Source organism: Lissotriton vulgaris, chromosome 8, assembly GCF_964263255.1.
Source record: "Lissotriton vulgaris chromosome 8, aLisVul1.2, whole genome shotgun sequence".
Classification (NCBI taxonomy): Eukaryota; Metazoa; Chordata; class Amphibia; order Caudata; family Salamandridae; genus Lissotriton; species Lissotriton vulgaris.
Window position 1 is genome coordinate 528,482,916 of NC_141696.1, and position 14,158 is coordinate 528,497,073.

Below are 14,158 nucleotides of genomic sequence, written 5' to 3' on the forward strand. Positions count from 1 at the left end.
ACTTCAGCCTGGGTAGAGCCATGATTTTACTCTAGAACATAGAGTGATCTATTTTTTTGCTTAGAAAAATTATAAGGCAGAGGTTAAGAAGGCTTGTTCTTTATTTTATTCATGACACTTGTCAAAACTACAGAGCCCAACAAGAGATATGTTTTAAATAAAGCTGAATTCTCAAAGCCTATAAACTGCAAATCCACTCCATTTGCCTCGCAAGACATTTGAGAATTGTTTCCTACTATTCAATATTCCTTTGAACCATTGGTGTCTAAATTAGATCACATCACTCCTGTTGTCATCTTTGGCTTATTAGTTACCAGAATTATGCCTTTTTCCTCTAATATTATCACATCAGTTCAATCACTGAAATCTGGATCACTCTTGCACCTGTGTTCTGCTTGGTGCTTTCATCTTGTTCACTATATAATCAGTACTAACATTGGCAACATTTTATATCTGTCCTTCAAGGAACTAGTTGATGAGGCTTGCTATTGTGGCACTAATGTTGACAAAACCTTCTGCCGATGTCACTACTCTCATCAATAACTGCGCTATATCTCTTTTACCTTTTGTGGCGACGGTGGCTAAACAGAGGTAACTTTCCAAGTTCCCTCTCTTTAAGTCTCAACTGTCAGGCAGCAAAAGATCTATTTGGACTTACCAAGAACTTACAGTAGGCTTTGAGCCCACATTTTGCTTACCATTGGCTGGCTTTATTGTTACTCTCATTTTCTTGCTTCTTATTCAATGACTTTCCTTGTGCCATCTTGTCCATCTTCTGTTTGTCCCTCTGCTGAAGCATAGCCTCTTTACCATCCTTTTGACTGACAGACTTGTATTCTTCCACTACTCACTTTTAGGGAACTACTTTTTCCTTATCCTTTCTGCACTCCATGGAAGTGCACATGCACGTTTCATCCCAACTGCTGCCGAGTAAATCTTATATTATACCCAGTACCCAGTAGTTTTTGGGAGCTATTCACAAAGGTAAAGTTACACAAGAGTAAATCTACATGTGTAAGTGTACTCTTGCACTTTGTAGTAAAATTTACTGCTTTTGGCTATTCACCCTTTTACAATTCTAAATGTACTACAAAATGAACGCTTATGAAACAAGAGGGTGGAATGAATTACAAGGATAAAATTATTACTTGTAACTTTTCACACATAGGTAGAAATCTCCCAAGGGTAAAATATATGGAAAGGTCTAAAAAAGATAAATAAATAGCAAACATATTTTTAAGATAAATATTAATGTACATTAAGTTTAATATATTTAGATTAAATATAGAAAAATGTTTTAAAAAAATGCTACAGCACTTTTAACAGAATGTAGCATTAAATATTTAATTAATTTGAATTAAAATGAAAATTATAAAAAACTAAATTTGAAAACCCCACCCTAAGTAAAATGATTATATCTATCTAATGTGTATCCTCAGTGGAGGTCATTCATCAAGTGTGAATATTTGTTTTATGTACTGAGAGCAGTCTAAGAAGTATTTATTACACTTGTGTTTGGTACTTCACTCCTCCCAATGACAGCAAGAAAACTACAGGCAGTGAGGCAACTTTCAATAAGATCATGCGAAAACACTAAGGGCCCGATTACGATGTCGGTCATAAGGCCTTCAACCTTAGGTTGGAGGCCTTACGACTGACATCGTCGGTTTCAATTCCGACTGCCTGATTATGATACAGCCGGTCAAAATTTAAACTGACAGGTCATTCTGCTGGCTTCCGATGGGCTCCAGGAGCCTGTCTGCCAGTCGGAGACCGACCCGTAATCCAAATGGAAGGCATTTACACCTTCTGGATTACGATGCACGGTTTCCGGCAGGGTTTCCATACCGGCCTTTGCGACATGGAAACCCTGTTGAATATCATGTCTGGGGGCCCTTAGCAGGACCCCCTTCTGTATTTGGCCTCTGGTTAGGGGGCTGAGGGGGCACCATAGGTGCCCCCTGTTGATCCCTGCACCTTGAAGCAGGGACCTTAAGATGCCTGCGACGGGATGCAGGGATGAACACAGAATCCCATTTCTCAATGGGAGCTTGTGTTATAGTGGGTTTAAGGCCGCAACACAAGCTCGGATTGAGAAATGGGAGTATCCGACCGCAACATGTGCTGTTGCATTGTGAATAGGCAGTCAGGACCGCCAACCGGAGGTCGGTCAGTCCGTCCGTAGGTCCCATTTCGGCAACGGTTGCCTCCGCCCGACATCGTAATAAGGCCCTAAGTCTAATCCTATCTTCTATCAAAGCTATACTGGAAAAATCAACTAATAATACTGATGACATTCCAGATAACCTTTTTCTGTCTTCTCTCAGAGATTGGTGCCAAATGAAGTGTGGGTCCTGGATAGGAATTGTATTGAAAAAACAATCTCTAGTAAATGCTCAGAAAGAGACATTATTGTTGTCCAAAAAGATCAAGTTTCAATGCCTTATTTGTTATTTCAAGACATTAGTGTTCAAGCAGGTCAAATGAGCTGTAATAAAGTCAGCAATTCACAAAACGAACCCTGCGTGTTTAGCGAGGACAGCCATTCTGACGAGGGAGGCGAATGCTGCGGGTGCAGTTCTAAGAACAGCAGCAGGGGCACTCAGGAGATCGACTGGTTGTGCCTGATTGGGCGCGGTGAGTGCACCGCGGAGTGCGGTGGAGTGCGGCAGAGTGCAGTGGCTGCAGAGCAGCAGTGTGCGGCGAGGAGGCTACACGAGCCCCTGAGACTGTCATCGCACCATCGAGGCAGTATCCCCGCACAGCGTCCCTAGCACAGAGTAGCTAGGGGAAAGCCAGAGACAGCGGCAGCGGCAGTAGCAGCCCTGAGAAGGTGCAAAGCAACTGAGCATGGAAGGTCCAGGGATTCCAGGACTATATCTGTTTTCACATAGATTCTTGTGTATACGGAGGAAACATACTCAAAAACTCTGGACCTTTTAGAGTTTTAAAAATTTTAAGTTTTTAAGTAGGGAGAGTATGTATTCCAAGTTAGGATGCTATATAGGGTTGTATCCAGTAGTCATTGATGCAAACTTTCACTCAAGAAGGATGGTCGATCCAATTTTTAAGAAAAAGATTTGTATTCATGCAAAGATTGAATATTGACAGCCGACACGTGTTTCGCCCTCTGTGGCGAATTGCGCCAAGGCTTTCCCAAGGCTAAATTCAATTGTTTGGTGTCATTCTGTTGGATTCTCTAGTATGTATTACCATTTATATATATCACAGTACATTCTATAAATAATTCAATTTGGAGTTAAATCTCCTCGGAACAGCAGCCATTTCTGAAAAACGCTGTGCGCTGCAACGGAGTCCATATCCGTATCAGAATACAAGAGTGATAGCTACAGAAGGATGAGATCAGGCAAAGTTAGACGAATCCCAAAGCAGTCTCTAAAAACCCAAAAGACAAGTGGCACCAACCCAGGGTAAAAAAAGGCAAAATACAAACCAGAAAACAAAAGGAACAGACGCAAATCTACAGAGCCCACTAATTTCACTGATCCTAACTTTTTTTAGGAATCTAGAGGCGCAATGGAAAAAATAAAGCCTTCTCCTTCCTTAAAAATCCTGGGGCTGCAATTTTCTCAATACCTAGAGACCTGACAGGTCTTCCTGCACCACTAACCCCACAAAGGGGTGCACACAATGCTGGAACAGAAGATAACCCAATCACTTTTACATCTTCGGGACCGATAGTACCCACACCTGACCAAATGGACCCAAGTAGCCAATACTTAAACAAAAAACATGTGGCAGATAAACAAGGAAGAGGGCAGATCAAAAAAAGAAACTACCACAGTAGGGGAGGTCACAACTACAAAAGGGCAGAAGAAGGGTCAGTTCTGGCACCTCATCTCTTTAAACTCTTCATGGCAGACCTGGCATAAAAAGTCAACAAGATTAACTCTTATCCACCCCAATCAGGTACTCGGTCACTATCCCACCTATCATACTCGGATGACGTAGTCCTGATGAGTTTAACTAAGATTGGCCTCCAAAGGTTGCTCGCAGGAATGCTGGAATACATAGCTGACAATATGTTAGACATAAATACAGCGAAAAGTAAAACAATGCTAATCAGTAGACACCAGACGGCTAAACAGCACTTTCAATTAGAGAGCAAAAGGCTAGAGGTAGTCTCTAATTACAAGTACCTGGGTTTTTACATCGATAACAGGCATAATCATCGGGAATAAAAAGCATATATGATTCAGAAGACAAATGCCCTATCATTTGCCTTCAGGACCTTAGCAAAAAAATGTAAGGCGCCATCATTTAAACCCTTATTAACAGTAATAACAGCTAAATGCTGCCGACCTGCTAAACAAACTACAAGTTTCAACATATAAAAGGGTCTTTCAAATCCATCAGTCTGCGTCTCCAGCTCAGGTGAGATTAGAATTTGGGGTAATCAATGAAAGGCTGGGGAAAATGTATGCAACCATTAAGCAATGGTCAGATTGAAGCAAAATGCAGCAGAATCAGAACTGAATAAGGCTCTATGGGAGGAACAAGAGAAGGACAAAAAGTCTCTCAATACCTACAAAAAGCTTTATCAACAACATGCACAGGTGAGCTTAGGAAAACCAACTTGTCCTACTCATCCTTCAAACAAGCCATAAACAAATCATCAAAATGTCAATCTTTGCTAGTAGATAAAAACATACTCAGTAAGAGAAAACACGTCTGGATGGTACTCACCACCTATAAGACACTCACCCAGCACCATATCCAAACATCAAATTCTCGGTCTATCGAAAGTTACAACTAATGGCCCTGCATTTAGGCAAACTGCCGTCCATGTCGGATCAGCCAACATGGGTCCATAAAGGGCCCAAAGAATGTAGATAATGTGGAAGCAGTAAAGGGGATTTCATTCATCTATTCTGCACATGTCCTAAACTGTTAAAAGCACGAGACACTTTATAAAAAAATACTATGAACATCAGAAGAATGAGGACGTACAGATCTGCCATCAGAGCTGGCTTGGATCCAACTGATACATTACTGAATTGTCAATTGATAAAGTTCCTTACCGTACATGAGCAAGCTTTAAAAACTGAATCTCGAGCCATTTCCCAGTAATGTTGAACAAGACTGACTGGTTTTTGAGAGTTACTACTGATCAATCTAGAGAACGTCTGAAAAGTATCCTTTTATTTTCACAGCAGATTACAGACTAATTAACGCTTTTGATACACTAATTGTTAAACACATATTCGTGAATATATCTGAATATTTTTAATTGATCTATTAATTGTTTACTATACATCTCTGCATATACTTGAATATTAATATTCGATAACAAAAGTCTTTTATGGTTTTAAACAATTAACACATTTTGTTATTGTGTTTTCTGTTTTTTTTAGAATTGATATGGTTATGGTTTTAATTAACTGCTACAAAAAACATTTGAACTTGAACTTGAATTTGTTGTCCAAAAAGATCAAGTTTTGACGCCTTAGTTGTTATTTCGAGACATTGGTGTTCAAGCAGGTCAAACGTGCTGTAATAAAACAAAGGTAAAAGGTAATATGAAGAGTACCAGTGGTAAACTACATACTTGCTCTTTAAAAAATCTATTTGAAGAGCCAAGAGAAGAAGCCACAGTAAAAGACACAGCAGCAAGATACTTACAGCCATCTGGTGCCCTATTTCCAGTTTTCCTAAAAAGTTTAGGAAACAAATACCCCCCTAGCAGAGAAAGTTTCTGTAAAAAATTAAGGAAAGATAAAAAATGAAAAAACTTCAAAGGGCTAGCGAAAAATTGGTTAAGAAAATTTGTTTTGCTCCTATACTGAACAACGTTGCAATCTCTTCGGATGTGGCAGAAAGTTACTTTATTATTACACCTTCCCTTTCCAATACTTACATTTTGACTAAAGTCAACAGGTTCTTCCGGATTTCCAGGACTCAACTGTATCTTCCTTGGATTCAGATACTAAAACAACGACTAGCAGAATAAATTCTATAAGCTCTACCTGTACTCTTAACCCATACGCTGAGGTTTGCTCTCAAAGAGCTACTTCTAATTCCTCCGAAGGTTTAAATACTTCACCCACACTGAATGTTACTAACAACACCAATAAACCATCTATTGTAGATTTATTGGTGCTATTTAATGATCAGGTTGATCATATCTTTTCTTTTGAATTGTTTATTTGATATTGATGTTTTGAAGATGGTGCAGAGCAATGATATAGATACAGTTATAATTTGCATTCATGCTATGGCAGGAGATCTAGAGTGATTTAAGGTAAATGGGAATCTGATTTTGCAAATTTGTGATTATTTTCTCATTAAATGTGTAAATGGTATACCTATTTACCCTGATGTTAATTACCTAGCTCCAGATTAATACAGAAGATAACCATTCCGATTACCATGATTTTTATGATGTCCATTACAATGACCATGATTTTTATGATGTCTGACTTGATGCACTTCTAAAGGCAACAACTGTGATGGTTTCTTTAGGAGAGGGTGGAACATTGGTTCCCATAGTAGAACTAGATAATATAAGGGACGCTGATGTTTCACCCTGGAATTGGTTGGCTGGTACACTCAATCGGAATACCTCTCTACAAAACACATTATACCAACATATTTAACAGTGGTATAAGAGCCCTTTCCTGGAATATGGCAGGCATAATATGGAATAATGTGTGTCCAGGTCAACTATAGACATGGTTGTAGCTTGAAGAATCCTACTACCAGTGTGAAACAGGAAGAAAGGGGGAACACTCAGTGTTGTGTAAAATACCCCTCACACATCAACAGGCCCCTTGGTGTCATGCTTCATCATCGGGGTCTTCGCACCCCGCTAAAAGGACGGGGCACAACTTCCCAACCCTACTCACGTTTTTCTATGAAAAATGGGGTTTTATTTTTCATAGAAAAACGTGAGTAGGGTTGGGAAGTTGTGCCCCGTCCTGAAGAAGGTACACAAGTACCGAAACATGTCGACGCACACCAGAGGTTCTGTCCCTAATTAAGACAAAAAAACCTCGTTTTCTTTGCACACTTTTTAATAGCACCAGCCAGGGGTACGAAATAAAGTTTTTTTCATTTACCCACTAGCCAGGTACTTTTTAAATTTCTCATCACACCTCCCACTCACATCCAATCCCCTTTCACTTACACTCAACACACACCACACATAGTCTAATTTGTCAACGCTCCCGCGTAGTCGCAGGTCGCAGCGTGCCGCATCCCTTTAGCGGGGTGCGAAGACCCCGATGATGAAGCATGACACCAAGGGGCCTGTTGGTGTGTGAGGGGTATTTTACACAACACTGAGTGTTCCCCCTTTCTTCCTGTTTCACACTGGTAGTAGGATTCTTCTTGTTTATTTATCAGTGCCCGTGGAGTAGGAATCCTACGTTGTACTCTACCTCCCTTCTTTGTTAAATATAAATGGTTGTAGCTTGGCCAGGGCCGAACTGGGAACCAAACCTGGCCCAGGCAAACAGCTCAGCCGCCCCCCCCCCCCCGGGTTGATGGGGGTGCAGCCAAGCAGTGTGCGAGGGCCTGTTTCAGCCAATTTTGTTACAGGGGATGATATTGCCGTGCCCCTGTAACAAAAACAGCGCCCCAGGGGTCTAAAACCAGCACCTACCCTAGCGGTCCACCTAGGAAACGCCTGGTGCCCGCTACCGCCGGTCCGTCCCTGAGCTTGGTCAGTAATATTGGGGGTGGGAGGTGTAAGTTTCAGATTTTCCAACACTCACGCTAGCATATCTTTTTAAAATACATTATGAGAAGCAGGAAACGAGTGGGGCTTAAGAGGCAGTGGAAAGAGAGAAAAGTGTGGATTGTTAGGGGTACTTAAAGCACAATAGTTTTCACATTAACAAAGTTATCAAGGCAGAGATGAAAGAGTGTGTGTGTGTGTGTTTTTGTCAGTGTGGGAATTAGATAATCCAGGGTGAAATCCAACAGATACCTCACCATACCTGACTGGAAGCACCTGTACCCAACTATTGGATACATTTTTTACACCCCAAACACACCCTTGAAGCTACGCCCCTGACTGTAGATCAAAATTTTCCAGAAGGGGCCATGCGAGTGGGGTATTGCAGTTTAATTACACAGTCTTATAGTTGTTTTATTCACCCTTCAAATGTAGCTCATTGCATGACGATCTCTAGGAACATTTGCTTTTTGTCAAAAGATCATTCATTGCTTTTAGTGAATTTGTATATTACCCCAGATCTGACACATACTTCCCTGACTAAATCATTGTTTTCTTGCATTTCTTAAATGATTGAGCCATGGGACATGATGAGATTCCAATCTCCATAATAAAGAGAGAGGTGTGCCATTGGTCCATTTTTTTCTTGTACCAGCATTGCTTTCTAAATGGAGTGATGCCCAAATCTTGGAACAGTAGCATAATTGTTCCACTACATAAAAAAGGCTCTTAAAACTTTCCAAATAATTTTACCCATATAGCCTTATTGGATTCAGTTGGAAAAGGTGTTTGCTAAACGTATTTGGGAGCATCTTCAAAGCTGGATGTTTGATAGAGTCATGTTTCCAATTGAACAAGAAGGTTTTTTAAAATAGTTCTACTTTAGATAACATTGCCATGCTTCAACTGAATTTGGAAACGTTTTATCATTTTTGGTCAGTTGACCTGTGCAACTTTTATAGTCTTCCCTACCACATTTGACAATGTAGATCACAGCTTTCCAAACTATGTGGCGCCACACATTACTGTGTCGCGACCCACATGTAGTTGTGTCGCATCGGCAGAGTGGAGCTGCAGGGGCTCTTAAGGGGCAAGCAACAACAAAGCCGTATTAACATGCACAAGGTCTTTAACGACCTGTGAAGTGCTCGGGTGCGGCCGTGAGCGGGCCTGGGAAGTGTCTCATCCCGGGCTGCCACACACGAGGGGGGAGGAGGGGGAGAGAGGGTGGCTAAAGCCCTTTGAGGCCAAAGGGTGTTGCGCGCCTGTCTACATCCCATCACACACCCACTCGACAAAGGAAAACAAATGGACCAAATGGTGCCTTTTACAACAAGAATTGTCAGTGCAATTTTCAAATCTTCAAAAACAGCTTTCTTCAGTAGTTGAAATAATGTGTGTGTGCAGTGTGAAACTGCCAACACCCGGAAAACTTTGTGTTCGTTTTTCGCTCCTCTTGCATTCAGTTTTACCGCCTGCCTCCTTTGATAGATTATCTGCTTTATTTGATAAAAGCATGAAACCTTACTGATTTTACACTTTTCAGCAGTGAGCAGAGATGTCTATCAGATTAGCTCAATCTTGCTGGTTGAGAGCCCAGAGACGGAGAACACTGCTGGAAGAGAATCTGTTCTCAGGCAGCTGTTATGTGTGTTCTTAACAAGCTAATAAAATCTACCAATATAGAACATAAGATGGCTCCACTTTATCGATGAAACAACTGTCTCAGCAGTAAGGCAGATCATTCTGCAATTGACCGTTTATTCAATATCATCACTGTGTCCTCAAATTATTAATCGACTATCATCTTGAAATATATTTAAGCACACAACTTTTGTTCCAAAATATCAGTTTGCCTTGTTTAGTAAATTATTATCCTTAAAAAAATACCTTGTAATTTTTCTTAATTATACATAATTTTTTGACGCCCTATAACAACTTTTCATTTTTAGTAAATTAATGTGTTTGTTTCCAAATATTTGTCCTTGAGTTTCTGAAAGTAACTTATGTTGTCCGCAATTATCAGCTTGACCACATAAACACTCTTGCAATGTCGGTAAATAAATATATATGTTGTTCATACCAGACAGAGAGGGAGTGAGACAGAGAGGGCGGGAGGGAGACAGAGGGAGGGAGACAGTCGGAGGGAGGGAGACAGAGAGGGAGTGAGACAGAGAGGGAGTGAGACAGAGAGGGGGGGAGTGAGACAGAGGGAGGGAGACTGTCGGAGGGAGTGAGACAGAGAGGGAGTGAGACAGAGAGGTAGTGAGACAGTCAGAAGGAGAGGGAGTGAGACAGAGGGAGGAAGACAGAGAGGGAGGAAGACAGAGAGGGAGGGAGACAGAGAGGGAGGGAGACAGAGAGGAAGGGAGACAGAGAGGGAGTGAGACAGAGAGAGAGGGAGACAGAGAAGGAGTGAGACAGAGAGGGGTTGAGACAGAGAGAGAGAGAGAGGGAGGGAGGGAGGGCGACAGTCGGAGGGCGACAGTCGGAGGGAGACTGATGGAGGGAGACAGATGGAGGGAAAGGCCACCTCCGCCACTGATTCCCTCACTGGTACCCTTTAACAGTGCCCCTCAAGTCTCTGTGTGTGGGGAGTGTGTTGGGTGTGTGGGGTGTGTGTGTGTAGTGTGTGTGTGGGAGGGGGTGTGGGGTGTGTGTGTCTGGTAGTGTGTGGGGGGGGGGTTGAGTGTGTGGGGGGTTATGTGTGTGTGTGGGAGATGTGTGTGTGGGGTGGTGTCTGTGGGGTGCGTGTGTGTGGGGTTGTGTGTTGGGTGGGGTGTGTGTGTGTGATGTGTGAGGGGTGTGGGGCCCGAACTCACCATAGGGGGTTCAGGCTCGCTCGCTGCGCTTCCTCGTTTTACCGTGTCCCTGAAATTTTTTTCACAAAAGGGTGTGTTACCAACATGAAAAGTTTGGAAAGCTGTGATGTAGATAGATGTATGTTTTGGAAAAGATTGCATAGCCTGGGCATGCTTTACACCCTATTCTGGTCAGTTATCACCTTGCACATCTCAACTAAGTATCATGTCCTATTAGGTGGAGACTAATGTCTTTCATCCATAATTCCTACTGAGAATGGACTAAAGCAGTACTGCTTGCTTGCTCTGCTGTTGTTCTAATTATATATCTATGATCTGCACATGGCTTTATCTGGTTTGATGGAATCTAAATATACCTTGTCTGGTATATGCAGACAATGTTGTAATTTTAGATCTCACACCTGATGGTCCACAAGAAAATCTGAATTGTCTTCTACAATATGCAGAAGGCCATATTTTAAAGATTAATATGATAAGAAGTCGCGTTTTGATTTTTAAGGGAAGAAGATTCCGGCAGGAAATATATTATTATTGTGCTTTGGTAAAGAAAAGTTGGATGTTGTAAAACCGTTTCCCTATCTAGGGAAAATGTTCTCCTCTAATTTGGATGATAAAGAACATCTTGCAAAACAATGTCCAATGCTAATTGTTTGAGAATGCTTTACAATGCTCTAGAAGGCAGACATTTTGTTCACCTATTGCTGGAACATCACCTGGAAGTACCCCCAAGTAGCCTGTATGCCATAGACACCATAGATGTGTAACAAATGTCATTTATGAACATCATGGAGGAGTGATAATCAAGCAAACTGTGATGAATGAATGAATGAATGAATGAAAACAAATTTATAACGCGCTGACTCAGCCCATCGGGCATCAAGGCGCCTACAAGGAAAAGTATATTTTTCATGTCCAGAGAGTTGAATTATTGGTAGGCTTTCTTGAAATACCATGTTTTTAGGGCCTTTTTAAAAAGGGGCAGAGAAGTTAGGGACTTGAGCTCCAGTGGAAGTGCATTCCAAAGGCGAGGGGCAATTGTGGAAAATGCTCTTCCACCCCATCTGGATTTCTTAACTGATCTGAACACACTTACTGTTATTCAAGCAGGAGTTTGCATTAAATACCACTTTCATGATGTGCGTAAGCAGCAGTTTTACAGTGGGGTTATTAACTATTTTGTAGTGAAACTAATGTATTTGGAAATCTTTATACAAAAGAGATAAAACAGATGGAAGGACCTAATGGCTGCATTTAATGGGAAAACTGGTGCCAATTCTGGCATCTAATTAAGTGGGGCGGCGACAATGCTGGTCCGGCACCTGTTTCCCCAAAAGCCTGGGTTACTTATTATCAGACCCAATTTTCTTCTCACACAAATGACACAGGGCAGTACCATTGTGTAGATTCAGAGGCACAGTAACACTTACTCCACTGGAAATAGAATGTGCTTTTGATGGGGCGGCTGCAGGTAGAGCCCCGGGACCAGATTGCATCCTGGCGGATATATTTAAATCTGACCGGGAGAATTGGCTGAAATATATTTTCATTCTTGCCAATAGACTGGCTAGAGGAGCACCAAGCTCGGAATCCAGGCATGGGGCGGAAATCATCCTCATATATAAAAAAGGGGACCAAGCCTGTCCATCCAGTTACCGCGCATTACTCTTATAGACACTATGCAAAAGTTGGTGGCTAGATTAGTGCTAAGCTGGGTAAACGGATCGATGATAACGAGATACTATCAACCTATCAAGCAGGATTTCGCTCCCATGTTAGCCCTGTCGACCAAGTTTTTAGATTTATGATGTTAAATTGGAACACTGTGGACGTAGCTGGGGCACCCTTTATGCAGCATTTGTAGTTCTTAAGTCTGCTTTTGATCTAGTGCCCTGCAATAAACTTTGGAACACTCTCAATAAAGCTGGGATGCCCGCTGAGATCCTTTTATCCATCATTAAACTATATGATTCCACCTATGCCCAAGTCAGGTGCGGCCAACAGGGGGTGAACAAGGGAGTGCGGCAGGGGTGTGTGTTAGCCCCTACCCTCTTTTGTTCATCAACAATGTTGTCTCATATTACTCTGATTATCCCACGGATGCTCCTATTCTCGCTGGTTTGAGATTTCCTTTATTAATGTTCGCTGACGATACTTTAATTCTGTCTAAATCACAAGTTGGTCTGCAAAGAGCCCTTGACCGATTTAGCCATTTTTGTTATGACCATGAACTTGTGGTCAACGTTGACAAGACCAAGTTCATGGTCTTGCACAAAAATAAAACAGTGAAAGCCAGAGTAGAAATGAATAATGCGTCCCTCGAACAAACTACAAATTTACTTATTTAGGGGTTACAATAGGCAAAATATTGAATTGGAAGCCACAGATGGATTTGCTGTTCTTAAAGCACAACCAATTAGCAGGGGCCCTACTAAAAGACCACCGTCTATCCCAAACCAAACCAGTAGCTCCGGTTTTGGCCATCTACCAAGGAAAGGTTAAAGCCTCAATAATCTATCAAGCTAAACTCTGGGGATTCAAAAAGTTAGTTCCTCTAGTCCAAGCACAGAATACGTTTTTGAGGGCACTGACTGCTCTTCCGCTGTCGACACCACTCAGACCATTACTGTTGGATCTTGGGTGTATTTCCTTTGTGGAGGCAGCGGGTTATAGACCTCTTGACTATTGGCTACGGCTCTGGACTACCCCGGAGTTAGCTCCCTACGCGCAAGCTCTTAAGTATATTAGAGATGCTGATAAATCCAATAAAATCTCATGGTTACATAGGATTAAGGTTACCTTATTGGATATGGGCCTCAACCACTTGTGATTGGGCTCAGAAGGGAATTATTTCCCCTCAAAAACAGAACTTAAAGCCTTATACAGGGATATGGTCTGGCAGAAGTTTTTTTCTCAGGTGAAAGGTGATTCCTTAACAGGCCTCTTTCTGGGCCATAAACTCGAACATAGATTGGAGGCTTATTGGGACACAATTACCAGTTTGGGTGATAGGAAGCTCTACCACCAATTTAGAGTGGGAAGCCTCCCCATAAAATCGTTTACAAAAAAGTGGGGTACTGAGCAAGATATATACTGTCACTCTTGTTTATGTGTTGAAGAGACCCTTCCCCATATTCTCTTTGTTTGCCCTGCATACAAGGCGCCTCACCATAAATGGCTGAAGCCAGTTCGTGCCAAAATAGGAACACGATCCTGCCAAATGGCTTTGCGCATTTTAAAATCTGATACCAGTAAAGTCATAGCTATTGCTATGGCCACATTTTGGAGCTGGACGTGGGCTATAAGAAGTAACAGGATGCAGGGTATTATGCGATTATGTAACTACCTGACTATGTTACCATGTAATAGATGTCAATGAGCTTTGGTGTTTTAGTATTCTCTAATCTAGATTTGCTTAGTAAGCATACAAGAGTGCGAACTTTCTGATATGTGTAACTATGGTTTTACCTTCATTTATGAATTTTATCTATTTTTATGACAAATGTTTTATCATATGTACTACCAGTTTGATATGTTTAACAGAATTTTTATCAAGTTTTATCTTGTGATATTCTAATTGTTTTAAAAAGCCATTCCTGTTTTTTTATTTTCTTGTTGTGTATATGTGTCTTTTATGATT